Genomic DNA, 23,096 nt, shown 5'->3' on the forward strand with positions numbered 1-23,096 from the left:
AAAAATAGGCAGAAGAGCTAATACACACTTCTCCAAAGAAGACATCAGATGCCAATAAGCACCAGTGATAAAAAATGTTCATCATCTTTATCATAATGGAATTAATAATTACAACCTTGTCAAATCTGTGGAAATGGCCTATATCAAATATCAGAAACAGTGTTTACAAGAATGTGGAATAAAAGGAACTTGCATACACTATGGTGGGAATGACACTGGCCCAGAGCCTGTGGAAGATAGTATGAGATTTCGCCAAACAGCGAAAATATGTCAGTATTTCCAATCCAAGTTATCTACTGAAATAATGGGGGAAAAACGCTAATATAAATATATATTATGCACTCATCTGTTCATTACAACATTATTTTAAATTAAGATGTTATGGAATAAACATAAGTATGTCCTCAATAGGGCCTCCCTGGTAGTGCAAGGGGTTAAGACAACCTATAAAGAGGATGGGAATTTGAAGGTAGCCAGTGGGCATCTTTGTTTAAAAGCAGCCTGTGTAGTGCCCAGCAATTTTAGGGCCACAGCTCAGAAAGGCAATGGCCAGAGTAGAGGAAGGGGCAGGCATAAGAAGAACCCAAGAGGCTAAGGGAGGAAGCCCTCGCCAAGTTCTTTGCAGCCAGGCAGAGGAGATGTATCAAAAAAGCCAACTTAGAAGACAAAAGCTGGTGCTGAGATGGGAAGCCCTGATTGGCTGTTAAAGCCTAATTATGCTAAAGGCTAATAAGTCTCTAAAAATCACCTCTGGGTGATGACTTGTTCATTGTCAAGTGAGGGTGAGGAGCTGAGGAACTCGTCCTTGGGGGACGGCTGGGGAATGTGGCTTGTGGGAGCCCACAGCCAAAGAGGGAATCCAAGAGAGGCCGCATGTGGAGCTTGTATCCATGGATCCCCGGCTGATGTGCTTGTGCAGTGGATTGGCCTGAGTGCAGGGGCCTGCGTGTCTCATTGGTGTCTATGAAAGCCGAATGTTGGAGTGACCACCAACAGAAAACCCTGAGGGTTTGGCGATTACCCCCAAAGTACAGAATCGCCAATCCAAGAGTGAGTGCATCCTGGGGGTGGATGTGGTGTGTGTGTGGCTTGTGGCTCAGACCACAGCTGGAGAAAGCCAGGAAACCTGACGGCTCCTGTCATGCTGTGAGTGGTTCCCATCCCTTGTATGAGCAGTGCCTTTGGCAGCAGAAGTGGTGTATCATCTGCTGGTGCCAAAAATCTTGTCTTTTGCCACTAGCTTGGTCCCCTGGATTAATTTGTGTTCTGCTGTATTTTGTTATATTTTTTATATTGTGATGTGTACTGTTTACTTTTGTGGGCCATGGCTGCAGTGTTCATATTTGCCATGAGAAATGTGTGTATAACATGCATATAACTTGTTTATGTAGACTGTATAGCAGAAAACCATGGGGGGTTGGATTGTAGGGTAAATAAAGTATCGGGTTATTTTGCCCTCCCGCCTTTAGCATTGATGATGGAACCATGTGGTTCTGAATGCATACCTGGTTGTGGGCACCTGGACTACGGTGTGGGCATACATAGATGGGTACACCTGGGTTGAGAGACTGGGCTTATAAGGGTGGCATCACAGGGACAGCAGCAGAGCATCGCAAGAGATTAGAACAAACAGAGGCATTGAGAGAATGCCGGGGAGCCCTGAAAGAGTGAAGATTCATGGGGGGCTAGGAGGCCTGCCAGGGGAAGATAAATGGAAAGCTCTTAATATGGGGTGAATTCATAGATCAGAATTTTGAGATGAGCATTATAGACACCTAGAAAAGGGTGGGTCAATACATGAGCTACAAGATTTAAGCCAGCAAAGTTAAGGATGTCAAGAGAGTAGTCACTGTAAAGGACTATGGGAAAAATGGTTGATGAGATGATTACCCATTCTGTTCTGAAGGTCTTCTGAAAAACAAAACCGAACAATCAATGTAAATAGCAGAGTGAGACAATGCATGGAATGTTCAAATGTGGAAAAATTTTCTATTATAGATCTGGTCCATCAGGATAGAGACACAATTCATATATAAAACACGTAAACCCACACAAGAAGTCAACACAGAAAGCTGTTCTGGCAAACACACTTACCAAGAGTGCTGGGTATCACTTGCTTGTCCATAAGAGAACAAAGTAATGACAATGTGGAAAGAGGACTGAATGTATTCAAATGAGGAAAAAAAAAATGAAAAAGGGAAGCTCTGGTGTCCTCCCCAAACAAACATGTTTCATAGCATGAGTCATTATTTAAGCTTTTATCATTCAATTTCTGAATATTAGTTAGTTTTGCCACTGTTTCAAAATAAATTATAGCTCTGGTCAGGTTATATAAAGGAGCCACACCTGAGAAGGTGCTGCTGCAGAAATCTGACTCAGTTTCCCAGACCTTCATACTCAAAAATCTTCATTAATTCATTAGGTAGGAACTTGTTGCCTGACAGTTTTGTATAAAGCATGCCTGTGCAATATTTATCTTAACAAAATGACATACAATGAAAAAAAATCATGTAATAAGTGGCAGAAAAGTCGATCTACATGAGTCAAGTTAGAGAAAACCTCCATGCCAGCAACTGTAAAAATTCCAAACCTCAGAAGATATTATTCATATAAGGCACCAGACTCCATAGATTACAAAGACAAGGACAAGCAGGGAGCCCAAACTGGGGAACTGGGTGAGAGAAAAAGGAGGCACATTTCGTTTAGAATGCCTAAACCCTAGCAAAATTGTGTAAAAACAGATGTGCCATGCCATTGAGGAAGATAATTATTGGGAGATGAAGACAAAAGAACAAGGAACAGGTGAAATCGTGACTAGCTAACAAAGAAACACATTCAATTCAGAAGGATCTCACATGTCACTTTTTCTGTTTCTGCAAAAAAAGCTGTAATGATGCAACAGTCTGCTACCGTAGTAGTCTTGGGTTGTGTTTATTAGCATCCTGTTTGAATTAACACACTTGTGAATGAAATGAAGATGCCAGTCACTGTTCCTTTGATGCTCCACCCTAACATCACGAAGAATGATCCTATCATGATCTGTCACATGACTGTTCTTTGATGCCCAATCGATATACAATCATCAGAAAATGTGATCTCTGAATCATCCATGTGTAAATGTAGTGTCTTCTGACAATGATCCCAAATGAATTTTACAACATCATGGCTTCATGCTTTGACATCACCTTCCAAATTCATTTTGACATTTCTATCACCACCTGGAAGTGCTACTGGTTGTTTATTTGTTTTCAAGTAGCTGTTCATTCTTTCAAAGGGAGACTGGCTAGATATCACAATTTGTGAATTGGGGGTTGGGAAGCACTGGAGACATGATCACAATATCAGGAACTATTAGAGACATGGAGCATTTGCAAAGGTATGATTGTGACTTACCTTTGTTGTGTTCTTTCTTATCTGGAAAACAGAAATAGAGGAAAGTGTTTACAGTAGCTATGCTGGATGTCAGAATCTCAAAAATACCAAATTAGTGAAGACTGACCTAATGCCACTAAGCAAATGGATTAGCTTCCCAAAGCTCCCATTCACAACATATAATGAAATTCTTTTATTCCAAGCCTTGTCATTTGTGTTACTATTTCAGGTCAATCCTGTATCAAACTCCCCTTTTAAAATCACACCAAAAGATGAAAGGTGACTTATAAAATGATCTTAACAAAATGGCAAAAGCTGAAGGAAAATCACATAGTAAGAGGCAGAAAAGAGGTTCTATATTGGTCATAAGGCTGAGTGGAGTTGCAAAGCATGAAAGAAGAGGAAATCAGGGCAACAGTTCTAGCAATGTTTATGGAACTCATAAGAAAGAAAAAAGGATGAAACAAGAATGTAATAAAGATAAAGAAATTATGTGGTAGCTAAAATTAAAAGAAAGCAAAATAAGAACATGATACTGATTTAAAGAACAATTCAGGGTCTCAATAATAAAAGAATAAAGCAATGGAGAGCATTAACAAGCTCAAAAACACAATGTTGAGAAACAAAAGATAAAAAATGTAGATAGAAATAAATATAAATATTAAAGTCATTCTGTGTAAAAGCTATCTGGGCAATTTTTTCAAATATATTTTATTGCATTATTGTTAATGTTTGTACAGTATTTGATTATGTCCTTCATTGTAGTCTTCAACTCCACAATCCCTTGGGCTCTTCCTTCTCCTCTTTTGACACCTACACCACTCTTTCTCCTGCTGTATGCCTTAGACCTATGATCAGCTTGCAGATGTTGTCTTTTGTTTTGTTACAGTGTATTCCACATATAAGTGAAGCCATCTGATATTTATATTTTTCTTCTGAATTATTTTGCTAGCGTGCCTTCCACCGCCGTGTTTGGGTAAATGCTGTGAGTTTACCTTTTTGATAGCTGAGTAGTATTCCATTGTGAATATGTAATATGAACATATCTTCTTCATCCATTCATATTTTGGGTATTTTGGTTGTTTCCTTATTGGTGGCTATTGTACAATGATGCTGCATTAAAAATAGGTTTCCTTATTTATTTTGTTTTTGTGTTTTGATTATTGTTTTTCTGTCCTTTGGATAGATTCCTAGAAGTGGAATTGAGGGGACATCAGTAGGTCCATTTTGTGTTTTGAGGAACCTTGTCACAACTTTCCATACTGGCTGGATCAGTTTGCATTCCCACCAGTGTAAGAGGGTTACTTTTTTATACATATCCTTGTCAGAATTGTTTTTGTTTCTGTTTTATTCAATATGTGTAAGCCTGTGTCTCATTGTGGGTTTGATTAGCATTTCCCTGATAATAAGTGACCATGAACATTATTTCATATCCTGTTGGCCATTTTCATTTCTTCTTTGGAGAATTGTCTTTTAGTTCATCTCCTCATTTTTTGATTGGTTTGTTTGCTGTGTTTTTGTTGAATTGTGTAAGTTTTTGTACATCTTTGATATCAGTTCCTTGTTAGTTGGATGGTGTGCAAATATATTCTCCCATTCAGTAGGGTATCTCTTCATTTAGGTTGCAGCCTCTTTTATTGTACAGAAGCTTCTTAGTTTGAATGCATTCACAGTTGTTAATCTTCTCCTTTGTTCTGTGCTTTTGTATATGAGTCCTCAAATATGTTTCCGTAGTTTATTTGGGGAATGTTTTTACCTATGTATTTATTTTTTTTTATTTATTTATTTATTTATTTATTTATTTATACAAGCACTGGGGACAGTCAAAAGCGCAGGACGGTGAGAGAATTCACCTGAGCCAGAGCGGGGAGCAGAGCAGGCAGAAGGACCTGAGTACACTGCTGAGGGGAGCAGCGGGGCAGGAGAGGTCTGCGCCCATGTGGGACCCTCGACCAGTGATTCGGGGATCTAAAAAGCGCTTCAAAGGCTGCGGCAGCTTCTCAACCCAGTGCTCAACCACTGTGCCACCGGGGAGGCCCTTTACCTGTGTATTCTTACACATATTTTATGGTGTCTGGTCTTACCAAGATTTTTATCCATTTTGAATTGATATTTCTGTATGGTGTGTAGTAGTAGTCTATGTTCATTGTTCTGCATGTGGACATGGAATTTTCCCAGCACCATTTATTGAAGAGATTTTACTCTGTTCAGTACGTATATTTGCCCTGTTGTCATAGATTACTTGACCATATATGTGTGATTTTATTTCTGGGCTTTCAATTCAATTGCATTGCTCTGTGTATCTTTTTTGTTCTAGTGTCATAATCTTTTATTATTATGGCTTTGTTCATAATTTGAAGTTTGAGAGTGTAATAAATTTGTTCTTCCTCTTTTCAGTCATGGGGGCTTTAAATATTTATTTTTAATTTTTTTTTTCCTTAGAAATACTGGGGTATAGGCCAGAGATATGAGGGCTGAGTTGCTTCACCAGAGACAGAGTGGGGAGCAGAACAAGCACATTTACTGAAATACACTGCTGAGGGAAGCAGCGTGCAAGACAGGTAAAATCTGCTGAGCCATGTGGGTAAGCTCCCTGGCAAAGGATAAATTCAGGTGGTAGCAGTGATAGTACTGAGACTTAACCCTTAGGCCATCAGGGAGTCCCTATTTGGGTGTGTTTGTGATTCCATGTGAATTTCTGAAATATTTGTTCAATTTCTTTGAGGAATGTCAAAATTGAGATCAATTGGAATTGCTTAGAATCTATAAATCTCTTTGGGTAGAATAGCCATTTTGATAATGTAGATTCTTCTGATCCATGAGCAGAGGATTCCTTTCCATTTCTTTGTTTCTTCTGCTATTTCTGTTAACAATGATTTTTAGTTTTCTTTGTAAAGGAACTTTACATCCTCTGTCAGATTTATACTGAAGTATTAGATATTTTTTTGGTACAATTGCAAATGGGATAGTTTTCTAAAGTTCTTCCTCTTCACACTGATTGTTTGCATATAGGAAGGTTACTAATTTTTGTGTGCTGATTTTTTAACTGCTGCTTTACTGGGTGGGTTTGTTGTTTTAGTTAATTTCTCCATGGATATTTTATGGTTTTCTCTCTCTCTATATATATATATATATATTGTTATATCATCAGTGAATAATGATAGATTTTACTCTTCTTTCCCTATTTGTACTCCTTTGATGCCATTCTCATGCTTAATCGGTCTAGTGAGTACTTCCAGTGTATATTGAAAAGCAGTGGTAAACATGGACATCCTTCTCGTGTTTCAGATATTAATGGAAAGTTTTCAAATTTTCACCATTTAGAATGACACTTTCTTTGGATGTGTCATATATGGCTTTTATATGTTAATTATTTTGCAATATAGCTTTAATCAAAATGGATGTTAAATTTATCAAATGTTTCCTCAGCATGTATTGAGATGATCATATTTTTTCTTGTTTGTTTGTTTGTTTTAAGATTTATTTATTTATTTCTACAAGCACTGGGTACAGTCAGAAGCGCGGGAGGGCGAGAGAATTCACCAGAGCCAGAGCAGGGAGCAGAGCAGGCAGAAGGACCGAAGTACACTGCTGAGGGGAGCAGCGGGTGGCAGGAGAGCTCTGCGCGCCATGTGGGACCTTCCTCCAGTAGCCAGGGAGCAGCCAGGGCTCTAACAGGCGCTGCAGACGCTGCGGGCAGCTTTGCAACCCAGCGCTCAACCGCTGTGCCACCAGGGAGGCCCAATCATATGGTTTTTAATGTTCTTTTTATAGTTGTGGTGGATTATATTATTTATTTACAGATATTGAACCATCCGTGTTTCCTTGTAATAAATCCTGCTTGGACATGTTTGATCCTTTTGATGCATTGTTGAATTTGGCATGCTAAGGTTTTATGGAGGATTTTGACATCCAAGTCCATTTGGGAGATTGGTGTGTAGTTTTCTATTTTTCTATTGTTTCAGTTTGCTTTCTTAGTGTGATACTGGCCTTCTAAAATGTATTTGGTAGTATTCTTTCTTAAAATTTTGAAAGATTTTTAGCAGGATTAGCATTAGTTCATCTTAATGGTTGGTAGAACTCTCTTATGATACCACCTTGCCCCTGTTTTAGCTATATCCCATATACATATACAGTTTAGCTATATCCCATATGTTCTGAAATGTGTCTTTATTATAATTAGTCTCAAGGTATTTTTTTTTCTAGTTTGAGTTCTGCACTAGTCAATTGTCCTTCACTAGTATGTTGTTCAGTCTCCAAGTAATTGTGGACCACTTTTCTTTCTTTTTTTTTTAAGCTTTATTTTTATTTATGCATCCAAGAATTAAGGTGCAGGCCAGAGATGCAGGGGGTGAGAGGATTCACCAGAAATAGAGTGGGGAACAGAACAGGCAGACTGACTGCAATACACTGCCAAGGGGCGCAGCGGGCTAGTCAGGAGAGGTCTGCTGAGCCTTGTGGGTTGCTCCCTGGCCAGTAGGGGATCAAACTCTGTGCTGCAGAAGCTGTAGATTGCTTCACAGTGTGGTGCTTAACCCCTTGCACCATCAGGGAGGCCCCTCCACTTTTCTTTCTTTTTTTCTGTTCATATCTAGTTTTATATCTGTGCAGTTGGAGGAGATTCTTTATATCATTTCAATCTTTGCATATATGCTAATGTTAATATTTTAATGCAGTATATAGTAGATCCTAGGGAATGATTCATATGCATTTGAGAAAAATGTGTATTCGGTGTTTTGAGGGCACAATGTCCTACAGATGTCTTTAAGCCCATGCCATCAAGATCCTGTTTAGTACTACTGTATCATTGTTTATTTCCTGTCTCAATGATCTGTGCACTAGTTAGAGTGGCATGTTGAAGTCTCCTACCATATATTTGTTTTTTCCAACATCTCTTTTCAGAGAAGATAGTAATTTTCTAATGTGTTTTGGCACTCCTGCATATGGTGAGTCTATATGTATATTTATATATGCATCCATTTGTATATTGCATATTTGGTGAATATATGACTGTTATGACTTCCTGGTGTATCGTCCTCTTTATCATTATATAGTGTACATCTGTGTTTCTTGTCACCTTTTTCACTGAAGTCTATTTTATCTGATATAAATATGACTGGCCTTCCGTTCTCCTGTGCCATTTTCTTGTAGAATTTTTTTCCAAAACTCTATGTTTAATGTATGTTTGTCTCTTGAACTCAGCTATGTTTCCTGCAGGAAGCAAAAGGTTAAATTTTGTTCTCTAATACAACATGCTACTCTGTGCCTTTTTAGTCATGAGATTAGTACATTAACATTTAGGGTGATTGTTGATACACAGAAGTCTAGTAAGCCATTTTGTTTGTTGTTTGTGGCTCTATTTAATTCCCTAGTCAGTTCTTTGTGTTCCTTCCTTTGTTGGTTTCAATCTTATGGCTACCTGTATTATTAATTGGAGTGAGGGTTTAATTATAGTGAATTTTCCAAGGATTTGCTTGTCTGATAATGTTCTTATTTTTTCCTCATATGGGAAGGAGAGCAAGCAGGATGTAGTATTAATAGTTGGCATTTCTTGTCTTGGAATTTTGTGTGTTTTTTTTTTTATTTTTTAATATCTCATTCCATTCTCTTTTTTACCATAGTGTTTACCATTACCTTCTTTAAAAAAATATTTTTTTATTTATATCTTTTACATCATTGTGTATTCCCTGTAAAATTCCCACCACCAGTTCACCCATGAACCATCATCATAGGCCTCTGTGCTCTTCTCTCCCCTGCTTTGGTCCTTCTTCTTCCCCTCCCTCACATAAGGTCTCTTATTTATGCTTGCCTGCTAGTTTTGTTTATTATTATTATTATTATTATCATTATTATTATTAATCATCATGTATTTTTTCCTGATCCCTTATTTGGTTCCCCTATATCCCTCCTATAATTTTTCTTTTTCCTTCTGGTTTATTTCACAGAGCACGGTCATTTCTAGCTCCATCCATGGTGCTGCAAATGGCATGAGTTAATCTTTTGATTGCTGAATAGTAATCCATTGTATATATATACCACATCTTCCCAATCATGTTACCATAATCAGTTTTCCTTTATAGGTTTTCTTTCTTCCCCTTCATCAGCTTCATTAACTTTTCTTTGCCTTGGATTTTTGGAAACTTTACTACTATGTATTTTGCTATAGACTTCATTAAAATCTTTTGGTGTCCTTTTAGCTTCCTGTATGTCTATTTTAATTTCCTTCATAAAGTTTGGGAAGTTTTCTTCAATTATTCCCTTGAATACCTTTTCCAGTCCCTTCTCTCTCTTTTCTGTGATTCCTGTGACTCTTATATTTCCTTTCCTCGAGGTACCAGACAATTCTTGAAGGGTTTCATATCCTTTTCCTTTTCTCTTCTTTCTTTTTCTTTCTTGGTTCTACTGTGTCTGTGTCTTAGCAATTACTGATTCATTCTTCCACACATTTTATTCAATTTCAATGATGTTTTCCAGAAATTTTAACCTCTTTAACTGAAATTTTTAACTTGTAATTCCTAAATTTTTGTTTAAATTTTCAATCTCAAATCTTCTGTTTGTTGATTATGTTTTTCATTTAACTTTTCCTTTTCTGTGTCTTCACATATATCTTTTATCTGTTTTTCAAATTCCTTGATTTTCTTAAATATTACAACTTTGAATTCATCTTTTGACAAGAAAACATTTTTTTTTTATATTTGCACATCTCCCTATTATTGTTTGCTTTTGGATTTGCTCTGTCATAGGTAGCTTCTGTGGGACATGAGTCTTTCTCTCACTCTAATTCTGAGTGTTTACCAGAGCACAGTGCAAGTCACCTGGGCAGTTGGGAGCAATAGGCAGAATCTCCAGCTGATATTACCTGGATATTGGTCTTCCAGGTGGATTTAAGGGCTTCTGGGGCCGATAATATTTATCTGGGTAAATCCTTGGCAGGGTGTCATGGATGGCCATGTGGCCTCTGACTTATTTCTTGACTCAGGACCGGGGTTTCACCTATCTGCATGGGTGCTGGCGGGGATCCCATGGTAGGTCTTATGGCTTTTCTAACTTCAAGCAGGCATTGATTGGGTCCTGTAATAGGTTGTAATAGGTTCAGTCTGCCTGACTGAATAGGTGCTATCTGTCTGGATTGGAGCTGGGAGGGTCTCATCCAATAGACCTATGCTTATACAGGTGGTTGTTGGAGGGTTCTCTTGCAAAGGTCAAGAGGTCTCTGGGTATTCTATCTGCCTCCTTGAATTGGATCTGAGGTATCAGTGGTCCAGGCAAGTACTAGATGTGTCTCATGGAAGTTTGAGAGACTTCTGTTGTTCTGGGAAGTGGCAGTCAATTTCTCATGCTGAAGATCACAGGTCTCTGGGTGCTATTACTCCCTTCCTGAGGTCAGTCTCAAGTCTCATCTGATCTGGGTGGAACTGACAGGGTTCTGCTGATATCACAAAGCTTCTGCTATTCTGGACAGGGGCCAATGACTTCTCATATTGAAGGTCACAAGATCTCTGGCTGCTCTGGCTTCCTTCCCTAGTGGGTATCAAACCTCACCTGACTGGGCTGGGGTTGGCGGGGTCCTGAAGAAGTTCATAGAACCTTTGATGTTCTGGTTGGGGGCCGGGGACTTCTCATGCTCTAGGTCATGAGTTCTCTGAGTTCTCTGGATCCCTCTCTGAGGTACATCTAGAACAAAAATATACATGTTAACAGAATATATGGATGCACAGAAGCAATCTTAAGAGTTAAGATAACTGCAACAAAGCCTTACATTAAAAAGCATAAAAGTCCAAATAAATTATCTAGAGTTAGTAGAGGGAAAGAAGAAATGGGAGGTTCAAACAAGAAGAAATAGAGATAAAAAGATCATACAAAAAAAAAAATCAGTGAAACTAAGAGCTAGTTCTACGAGAAAATGAACAAAGTAGATAAACCTTTTGATAAGATACAAGAGAGAACATTAATAAATAGAGTCACAGGGAATCTCTGGCCTGCACCCCAGTTCTTATATGCACAAATAAATAAAAATAAATCTTAAAAATTAAATGAATAAATAGAATCACAAATGAAAGAGGAGAAATAACAACATATAGACATATCAACAGACATACGGATGATCATGGCACTACTATAGCAAGTACTGCCAATAAATTGGAAAGCATTGAAAAAATTGATAATTTCAAAATCAATGTGATCTACAAAGACTATCCCTAAAAGAAACAGATGAACTGAACAAATTGACCACAAACATGGGAATTGAACAGAATTAAAAATATTTGGGGAAAAAAGCCCGGGACCAGATAGCATTACAAACATAAACTCTTACAAATTACCAAGGTTTACCTTATTTAAATTATTTCTAAAAATACAAGAAAGAATGCTCTCTACAAATTTAATGATATAAAATTTCATGTACAAAAAAGAATATTACTCTACTTTAATACAAGATTCCTATATAAAATTGAACCTATCAAAATGCAAACATACACCGGTACACACACCAGCACACAATACAGTGATTAGAAATCACTTTTTTTTTAATATTATTCTTCCCAAAATGAAAATGGGCTTAGAAAGATTGAGCTTATTGAAATGAAATTGAAAGAAAATTTTGTGACTAGTTCCCATGATTTTTTTAAAATTTCTATTACTTTAGATATTATGATTTTATTGTTCAACTAAGACAAAAGTAGGAGTGGCCGAGTATTAAGTAGGCACACATGTGCCTGCTACACAAACGGAGATCCATGGACAAAGAGTGCTCCTCACCAAAGATACTGAACGTATAAAATGATCACAAAAAGAGTCTGAGTGAAATATAGTCAAACTTAGTGCTTTAAATGGAATCAAAATGACAGAAGAAAGAATTTAGGATGTGATACTACAATATAGCACATCATGGACAACTGAACTACACAAAACTGCCTTTGAAACCAAGCACAAACTATTTACAAAGTGTGAGTCTGGTAGTCCTGACATTGCCCTTTCCATTTGGAGGCCCAAGTTTTACAAATCTAGACTAGAACCTCAGAAGAATGGAACAACAAAAAGGCGGTAAGGGAAGTGATGATAACCTAAGCACTGAGTACAGCTGTCAAACAAAACAGCAGATAAATGTGACTAACATCATTCCTCAATCCAAGGTCTAGTATTAAAGACCTAGACACACCCTCCACCTCCACAAAAACCAATACAAGTTGGAAAAGCAAAAGAAGAACAGAAATCCTGGGACAAACACAGAGGAGACAGAGATAGAGAATGTATCTGACAATGATTCCAAAATAATAATAAAATAATGTTAAATGAGATACTGGAAGGTCAATCAAAGACAAACAGGCAGGCACAGGATCTCAGAAAGGAGATCCATGGACAAAGAGTGTTCCTCACCGAAGAGACTGAACATATAAAATGATCACAAAAAGAGACTGAATGAAATATAGTCCAACTTAGTGCTTTAAATGGAAACAAAATCACAGGAGAAAGAATTTAGGATGTGATACCACAATATAGCACATCATGGACAACTGAAATATTTGAAGCAACTGGTAACATGACTAATGTTGAACGAAATCTGAAAAGTGGTGGGTATTCTTTCCCTTTGGTTGTATTTGCTTACTAGTGAAAATAAAGTCATAAAAATATTCTTGACCCCTTTACTTTATTTTTGCTTTCATTATTTTGCTGTGAGATTTAATAAAGTTCTCATATTCTCTTTGAATACATAATTTCCAATATTGTACTAACTATGTTATATAAAGTAACCTTAAAACCTGAATTCAGATTGAAACTAAATCAAATTAGAATTCTTCTGTACAGTGAAAGAAACCCAAAAAAAAAAAAAATGAGACGACAACCTGCTGAATGGGAGATGATATTTGCATATGTCCAACAAAGGATTATTATACAAAATATGTAAAGTCATACACCTTAACAACTTAGATTGTGACAATAAAATAGTGGTTACCAGGGCCTCCCTGGTGGTGCAAGGGGTTAAGCACTACATTATGAAGCAATCCACAGCCTCTTCAGCACGAGTTCCATCCCTGGCCATCCAGAAAGAAACCCACATGGCACAGCAGACCTCTCCTGTCTCACCCATGGCTCCACTTAGCTCCACAGTCAGTCTGCCTGGTCTGTTCCCCACTCTGTCTCTGGTGAATCCTCTCATGCCCCACATCTCTGGCCTGTACCCCAGCTCTTGTATGCATAAATAAATAAATCTTTAAAAAACATAGTAGTTATCATAAGGAAAGGAAAAGCAGTAGGAGCAATAGAAAAGGGATCCAATTTGATATTGTTGAAAACCACTAGAACAGGGATAGTAATAGGTGTGATATGTTATATGCCTAAAACAAACTGTGATGTTATATTATTGAAACATAGTTTTGTAAAACAGTGGTAAATCAATGAATATTTAAAAAAAAATCTGAATTAGAAGATCTTGAACCACAACTTCTAGAAAAAATAGAATTAGATTCCTGGGTGCATCAATTTACAACATTTTAATTTACCAATGAATAAATCATTACTTTATGTGGATGGATCTTTCATTTTTTATGACCAATAATGTCATTAATTAACACATAAAAGGAAGGAATATAAAATGTTAAATGGTGATAGACAAAGTTTAAATAAATTGACCTGAATACATATCGGGCAATACTTATACTCAGGTGCTGCAGGGGGACTTGATGCCCCAGCCAGATAAGATACTGGAAAGCAGCTAACAAAAAGGGCCTCACACCATGGGGCCAAGCTAAAGGGCCTCACACTGCAGGGCTGAAGATTCCTTGTGTCTCACACTGTGGGGCTGAATATTTAACATACCTTCATTTTTTGTTCTTGGTCATCAAAGGAGAAAAATTTATCAGAAAGTACATTAGGCTATAAATTACATATATCAACATACTGCTAGTAAATGGCAGGGAAAATTATCTGTTTAAAAAATTAGTTAATAAACAATTTGGCCCACTTGACAATGGGAGACAATTTACTGTACATATCTGACAAGCAATCCAGCACAACTATTATAGTAAGCCCTTCTTCTGCTTTTGCAGAAGTTCCTTTTTTTTAAAGAAGTTTATTTAGGTTTGTTTTTTATAAGCATGTAGTAAACAGTGAGAGTTAAGAAGTTAGGCAGAAGAAGTTCTAAGGGAGCAGCTGCAGGAAGGTCTGCATGATCTCTGGTAGCAGCGATCAAACAGGCTGCAGAGTGGCAGCTTCCAGCGCTCAAGCCATGAGGAAGTTTTTAAAAAGTTTCTTAGGAAAGTTTTAAATGAAGTTAACAGTGTTAAGTTTCTAGGTAGAAAAAGTTCTGATAGCTGAGAAGCAGCTGGTCTCGGGCTGAAGGCCATGTGAATAAAAGAGTCTTTTGATGCTTAGACTTTAGCTGATAGGGATGTACTGGCGGCTATCAACTGTCTTAGGTAATTGTCTAGCTGAAATAATAAGTTTTAGTGTTAGGTTTGGTTTTTATCTATTAACCTTGATGGCCATCGTCTAGCTGAGACCCGTAGGAGCCAGTAGTCCATGGGAATAGAATACATTAATTGTTTCTGCTTTACACATGATGTATTTTTTTCCACTTGCTAAAAATAAATAAAGACCTGCTGAGTCTCTCGGCAGAAGAGATTTTCACCCCATCCAGTATCAGTGTCTCCTCAATCCTCTTCCTTTCAGCCCCTAACGTGTCGTCTAGGCCTTCTCATCCTTTCAGGAAACCCTGACACTACATTTTGCCGAGGCTGGTCCCCAGCACTCAGGCACAGTGCAAAATGCCAATTCAAAAGTATGTAGATTAATGCAATTGTAATATGTAAAATTAATAAGATTTGTTAATGAAAGGATTTTTTTAATGATTAATATGACAGGAGAATCAAATAATGGGTAAATGAAAATGGGACATTTCAGAGAGAAAATAGGAAGAGATATACTCATGTAAAAATATGGGTATGTTGATTTTGAAGTTTCAGAGTCAAAGGCATAAAAATTATAAAAAGTCAATGAAATAATTAGGTACACAATGAAATATATTTCAATACTTGCCTTTTTTTCTCTTCAAATTGATAAATAAAAGGAAGAATTTTGCATTCAAAATGAGAACACAACCACAAAAATGGAGACAGAGAAAAATATTTAAGTTTTTTTGTGGTTCAAATTGACCTATGGGGCTTCCCAGGTAGCGCAGTGGTTGAGCGCCATTTGCAAAGCTGTCTGCCGCCTCTGCAGCGCTGGTTCGATTCCCCGCCAGCCAGGGAGAACCCCACATGTCACAGCAGACCTCTCCTGTTTGCCCGCTGCTCCCCTCAGCAGTGCTTTCGGTTTGTCAGCCTGTTCTGCTCCCTGCTCTGTCTCTGGTGAATCCTCTCACCCTCCCACACTTCTGACCTGTACTGCAGTTCTTGTATATATAAACAAATAAATCTTTTTTAAAAAAATTGACCTATGTCCCTGAGAGTGTCTCAAAGGCACTCTAAAAAATATGGGCAATATTGTTTGTTTTTTTTTTCTTTTAAGATTTATTTATTTATTTGTTTATTTATTTATTTATACAAGATAGGGGTACAGACCAGATGCGCGGAACGGTGAGAGTGTTCACCAGAGACAGAGAGGGGAATAGAATAGGCTGACTGAGGAATTACATTGCTGAGGGGAGCAGCAGGCGAGTCAGGAGAGGTCTGCCGCGCCATGTGGGACCCTCGCCAGCTGTCCAGGATCCAACCATCGCTGCAGAGGCTGCATAAAGCTTCACAGTGCTGTGCTCAACTGCCTGCGCCACCAGGGGAGGCCCTGGGCAATATTGTTTTGCATCCCTCAAATGACTTTGTGAAATAGGCATTAAGACTGGACACAAAACCACTGGGATCTGTTTTATAGAACTTATTCTGGGATAAATAATATCAGCTTGTCATTCATTGGGCCTGACTTTTATCTTTTGAATAAAATTTCAACATGTATGGATACCAGAGAAATGCACTTAAAACATGATGAGGGTTTCCAAGATTTTTTTTAATCCCCAGTTTCCAAAATTCTTATTGTGATATTAGTCAGTATGATTTTTTTCATATTTATTCAACATGGAGTTAAGTTTCTGGGATCTGGGTTCATAATTTTTTCCAAATTTAAACTTTTCAGTTATTATCTCTTCAAATAATTATTTCTTCTGAGACTACTATAATATAAATGGTAGACCACATGATTTTGTCTCACATGTCACAGAGATTGGCAATTTTGCTTTCAGTCTTTTCCTTCTCTTTGCTTATTTTGAGTATTTTCCATTGTTCTGTCATGAAGCTCAAGAACACCCCGCCACACACACACATTGTCCAATGTTTTGTTAACACAGGTGGTCAAGTTTTTCAGATAGTTTTCTGTTCAGTTATATTTATTTTGTGCTTTAAAGAAAATGCCTCCCACTTCTCATCAGGTTACAGTTTTCCTTTAAAGCCTTAAATACAGGTGTAACAGGTACTTTAACACCTTAATCTCTTCATTTCTTCATCTGTTTCTATTGACTGATTTTTCTCCTGGTTGGGGTCACATTTTTGTTTTGGAGCCTGTGTAACTTCTTATTGGATTCAGGGTATTATGAATTTCACATAGTTGAGAAAAAATCTTGAAAACATTCAAAAGGGGGGAAAACATAGAACATAAAAAAGTACAAAGGCAAAATTATTGTAGACCTCCCACAGGCACTATCCAAATAGGACTGGAATACAGTGACATCTTTGAAGTGCTGAAAGGAAAATACTCTCAACCTAGAATATACCCTTTGAAAATAAATTTCAAAAATGAAGACTTTTAAACACATACAAAAAAAAAAAACTGAGTGAGATAATTTCTTATCAGCAGACAAAAAAAATAGAATATGTCAAATTATGTGGAAGGAAAATAATTTCAGATGCTTTTTTTTTTGTGATTGACTTCCAGTTTGATAACCTGTGACCAGAGAAGATACTGGAAATGATTTCAGCCTTCATGAATTTGTTGCATCTTGTTTTCTGACCGAATATGTGATCTACCTTGAGGAATCTCTCATCTGCACTTGAGAACAATGTATATTTAGCTTTTTTATGTTTCAGTGTCCTATAAATGTATATTAAACTCATGTGATCTATAATTAAACAAATAAATAAATAAATAAATGAACATGATGAGGAAGGGCTTCCCTCTTGGCCCAAGGGGTTAAGCACAGCACTGTGAAGCAATCTGTACCCTCTGCAGCAGGAGTTGACTCCCCGGCCGGCCAGGGAGCTACACACCATGGCACAGCAGACCTCTCCTGTCACACTGCCAGCTTTTACCCTCAGCAGTGTATTTCAGTCAGTCTGCCTGTTCTGTTCCCCACTCTGTCTCTGGTGAGTCCTCTCAAACCCCCACACACACATCTGGCATGTACCCAAGTTCTTCTATGCATAAATAAATAAATAAATCATAAATTATAGACACTACTCTATAATTGCATCTGTGGGAGGAGTTATGTGCAGTCAGCTACAAATAGTAAAGTATTCCTAAATTCCATTTCCAATGAAAATGTGAATTAATTCACCAAACTGAAAGATGTTCAGCCTTTAAAGATCATATTAGTGTGTATGAAAAATTATTTTAGGAGTATCATGGACAGTAGCAGTGTGATCCTAAGTTCACATTTAGCCAATGAGTGATATCGGAATTTACATCGACTTCAATAATAGAGAATGAAAGACCAGGCATTATTCATGGATTTTTGAGTTTTATACAGTATAGGATAGTATAAATTGACATTGTGAAAGAGCTCCAAAATTAATGTATGTGTTCCAGAAAATATATAGAGAATGAAAATGAATGAAAACACAGAATGGAAAAAGATGAAATTGGAATGAATGGAAAAATTATGGAAACAGAAATGGAGAAACCCTAATATGGGTGAATTCTATAACCAAAAAATGTGGGGACAAAAAATGTAGACATATGACCATATATTACTATTGCTAAAGTGAAATTGCGTTTTGAGACCCTTCTCCCCAATCTGAGAGTCTGAAAGAAAATTCAAAGGCTCTACATAGACCAAAATTGTGAACTGTTCTGTAAAGAACTTATGCAGAAATATTAATAAATCTGTGAGGAAATAAAATCAACACCTATCAATGTCTGTTGCTGACCAGAAGACAGTTACATGAAGATCAAAACAATGAGTGCTCAACCAAGTCTCTTGTAAGCAGAGTTAAGATGATGTCTAACCTCTCTGATGTCTCGCCTCCCTAGATACATCAATATAACAAAAGCAACATTCTCAGAGTCATAATAAACTGGAAAGTTGGACATTTAAAACCCTCAAGGAAAACTGAAAATCCTTGTCAAAACTTAATGTTTTGATAATGTTTTAATAATCCCTTTATTGCTTGATGTAAGAATGTGATACTCACTTTTTCCACATTTCCTAAGGTTTATAATCTCACTCCTATCACTGTGTATTGGTCTATTTCACCCACCAGTTCACTTAATGATTGTTTTCTATAGTTATGTGTCTTGAAATTGATTCATTCACTTTATTTTCATTGTGTAACTTTTTACTGAGGTAATGTTACGTTACAATAATGTATATGACTTAAAACTATAAGTTCATACTAATTTAGATGTATGTATCAATCTAGCATTTAGTTATTTTGGATGTGATACTAGTTATTTTTAATATAATTAAATTAATTTATTTTCTTACACAGCTGTTCATTTTAGTACAATATTTGATTTCTAGGCCAGTTCTCCCTCCACCATAGGAACATGATCCATCACCATAGTAACTTGTGCTCTTCCCTCCCCTGTTTTGACTCCTCTGCAGCTGTTTGCCTCAAATCTACATAATCTTGCATATATGCCACATTGATTTGATCCATTCATCTGTTTGGGGGCATTTAGTTTATTTCAATATCTTAGCTACCATAAATTGTGCTACCATAATCATAGGACTGCAGATTTTCTTTCAAAATAATGTTTTTTGTGTTCTTTGGGCAGAGCCCTAGGAGTAGAATCACTAGTCCCATTGTATATTCCTATTTAGAGTTTTGAGGAGCCTCCATACAACTTTTCATAGTGGCTGCACAAGTTTACATTTCCATCAGCAGTGTAAGAGAGTTCCTTTTTCACAACATCCTCACCAGCACTTGTTGCCATTTTTTTAAATTATGGGCAATATCTCAACACAATTAAAGTCATGATATACAACAATTCCACAGGTAACATCATTCTCAATGGCAGTCTCATAGAAGACAAAGGTGCCCCCTGTCACCTTCAACAATTCCAATGCTCTTCTACATAATATTGGAAGCAGTAGTTAAAGCAAATAGGCAAGTCAAGGATATGAAAGGAATTGAAATTCAGAAAGAAGAAAGAAGACATAGTTGCAGGTGACATATACATAGAAATGCTCATAGATAATATATTTAGAAAACCTGAAAGACTCCAATTAAAAAAAAAAACTATTTGTATCAAGTCAGCTCAGCTAAATAGCACATTACAAATCAATACACAAAAGTTAGTTATCTTTTTTTTTTTTAAGATTTATTTATTTATTTGTTTATACAAGCACTGGGTACAGTCAGAAGCGTGAGAGGGTAAGAGAATTCACCAGAGACAGAGCGGGAGCAGAGCAGGCAGAAGGACCGAAGTACACTGCTGAGGGAGCAGCGGGCGGCAGGAGAGGTCTGCGCACCATGTAGGACCCTCCTCCGGTGGCCGGTGAGCAGCCAGGGATCGAACTGGCGCTACAGAGGCTGCGGGCAGCTTCACAACCCAGCGCTCAACTGCTGCGCCACCGGGGAGGCCCAGTAATCTTCTTATATGTGAACAATGAGGTAGAGGTCAAAGAAATCAAGAAAAATGTTACATTTAAAAATTGCATCAAGGGCCTCCCTGGTGGCGCAGGTGGTTGAACGCTACACTGTGAAGCTGTCCTGAGCCTCTGCAGTGCAGGTTCGATCCCAGCGGGCCGGAGGGAATCCCACACGGCAAAGCAGACCTCTCCAGTCTTGCCCGCTGCACCCCTCAGCAGTGTATTTCATCAGTATGCCTATTCTGTTCCCCACTCTGTCTGTGGTGAATCTCTCACCCTCCTGCACATCTGGCCTGTACCCAGTTCTTGTATAAAAGATAAATAAATCTTTAAAAAAATAAATAAAAATTGCATCAAAATTCATTTAGTACCTTGGAGTAAACTTAACAAAAGACTTGAAGGATCTAAAAAATTAAATCCCTAATATTGTTAACAAAATAGAAGACTCAAAATTTGGAAAAATATTCCCTGATGATGGATTTGAAGAAATAACATTTTTAAAATATCCATCTTTCCCAAAAAAATATACCAAATATCACAATATTTCCTTTCCAAATGCCTCAGTTTACCTTCTCTGTAATACCAGTGTTGTTTATTGAAAACAAAAGATTATCTGACTTCTTTCTAATTGGGCAACCCATTGATTCTAAATATAAATGAGTTATACATAATTTGTAGATTAGTTTATAATGTCAATTGTATAAGTAAATTTCAAGACAAATTGTGAAATATTTTGATTAAAAACTCCAAAAATTCTGAAATATATAATAGTGGATCCATTGTGAAAAGGTTCACCCATAAATATTATATATAGCAAATAACTTATATATTAACAACCAGTGATATTTAAAGGAAAATGAAGTAACTGTAACACATTTTGTTGGAAGATTTAAGAACTATAAGCATAATCAAGTAAATAAAAAATACATTTGCAGCAACATGGATGGTGCTGGAAGGGATCATGCTCAGCAAAGTAAGCCAGAAAGAAAAAGAAAAATACTGGATGGTCTCACTCATAGCAGGAATCTAGAAAACTTAAATAAGGGACCAGGAAAATGAATAACTATAAGAAGGTGAAAATCAAAATCAACAAAAAACTATGAACCAGAGACACTCTATGCGGGGTGGAGGGCAGGGAGGGGAGGGTGGAGCGCAGGGAGGGGGTCAAAATAAGGGGGTTGCAATTGTATGGGGAATATAAAAATAAAATTTATTAAAAAAAAGAAAAACATGTGTGCTTCAAGGACAAAAGGACGAAAATCAAAGGAACACTTACCAAAGCACCAAAAGCCTATGAGCACAGTGTAGAAATGTTTAACGTAACTTACCTTTTTCAATTATAATAACTTCTGAAAAACAAAAAGATAATGAGATAGAAATGTCAATCCATCAGTTGTTGTCAGTGAGTCTTAATATGATATTCTTTGAAAGACCATAGATAAGATTTTACTTAAACCTAGAAATTCAAGAACAGAGCATTGAGAATGTCTCTCTGTAATGACAGTGAAAACATGTTTATTGAGTGTACATATAGGAAAAATAATAAAATTTATAAATGAAACATTCACTCTCTTTTCAAAAGAGTTGAAACAATACAGTGTGTCAAGCAAAGCACATACCAACTTGGAAGCATAAAGTTACAGGGAACAAATTTCCAATGTTACCCAGAATATAACAATGATGGACATAGCTGTGGATTATATTAATCTATGTTTCTTCTCAGAAACTTTTCCATAGGACTGGGTAAGCTTCTACTGCACAGAAACTATAAAGGTGGGAGTAGAGAGGAATGAAATGAAGAAAGTGAGGAAAATGGAAGGAGAATAAAAGAGAACTTGGCATAGACCTAAAAACACAAAAGCAATAGGACATATCTGAATGAGTATGAATAAGAGATTGTGGAAAAGAATAAAAGTAATAAGAAAAGAGTAAAAGATGATCTCTAAAACATAAACTGTTCTTGAAAAGAAAACATTACCTGGAGTTTGGAAAGCTGATGAAAAAACAAAATAGAAAATACTGTATGAATGTTATGGGAAAAAGTAAGTGCACCTTAAAATTTTGCTTATTTTTGATATCATAAAACTTGTAAATTTTGAGGTTGCTGGCATTTAAAAATATTTAAATACAATTAACTTTTTAAATATTGGTTTCACATAGTTTCATATTGCTAAGCTCATTTATTAGGTCTAATAGATTTGTGTTTATGTAGATTCCAGTGGATTTCTACACAGATGCCTTTTACAAATAGAAGTAGGTATATTTTATTGTATCCAATTTCCATGCCTCTATTCCTTGACAAGCTTCTTTTTAAAACATGTTTTAATGTAGTTTTGAGGGGTTACATTGTTTTACAGCAGTATATATATATATATATATATGTTTTATGGGTATAGGTTCACACATCTTCAAATGTATGGCATTACACTACTCCTGCTAAGAAGCACCATTAATCCTCCTGCATTATCAGTTGGACCCCTCCCATAATGCCCCCATCAAAACCCTCCCTTACAGTAAACTAAGTTCTGTTGCCATTTTCAAGGACTGGTTTGTTTTTGTCTTTTCCTTTGCTTTATTCTCTGTATTCCACATATACTTGAAAACATTCTGTTTTTCCCCATCTGGTTTGTTTTGCTTAATATAATCCTCTCCAATTCCATGCATGTTGCTGCAAATGGCAAGATTTTCTCTTTTGAAAAATAGCTAATGCTTAAGTGAAGCTTTTTTTTAAGTAAACACATGAAAGAAAAGGAAATGAATTGTTAAATTGCATTGAAGAAGTCTGAATCAAATGACATGGTATCTCTAATATCTTGGAGCTAACCCACATTATGAAAATTTTGAAAAGTCCAATATTTTTGGCATATTATTAATAAAATTTCCTTGAAACAAATTAAATATCTGTGTAGAATATAATAAGAGGGTAAAT

General features: G+C 36.8%; 1 long non-coding RNA gene across 1 annotated transcript; it reads right to left on the reverse strand.

Moving 5' to 3' along the window:
• Window positions 1–3,393: 3,393 nt before the first annotated feature.
• Window positions 3,394–21,519, reverse strand: LOC119253275 (uncharacterized). The gene is made up of 3 exons (XR_005127031.1): window positions 21,496–21,519; window positions 10,915–11,046; window positions 3,394–3,414 (listed from the first exon to the last, which is right to left on the reverse strand). It is a non-coding gene; the product is annotated as an uncharacterized LOC119253275 (long non-coding RNA).
• Between the last annotated feature and the right edge of the window lie 1,577 nt (window positions 21,520–23,096).

This window comes from Talpa occidentalis, unplaced genomic scaffold, assembly GCF_014898055.3.
Source record: "Talpa occidentalis isolate TD23 unplaced genomic scaffold, MPIMG_talOcc4v2.1 talOcc4.2, whole genome shotgun sequence".
Classification (NCBI taxonomy): Eukaryota; Metazoa; Chordata; class Mammalia; order Eulipotyphla; family Talpidae; genus Talpa; species Talpa occidentalis.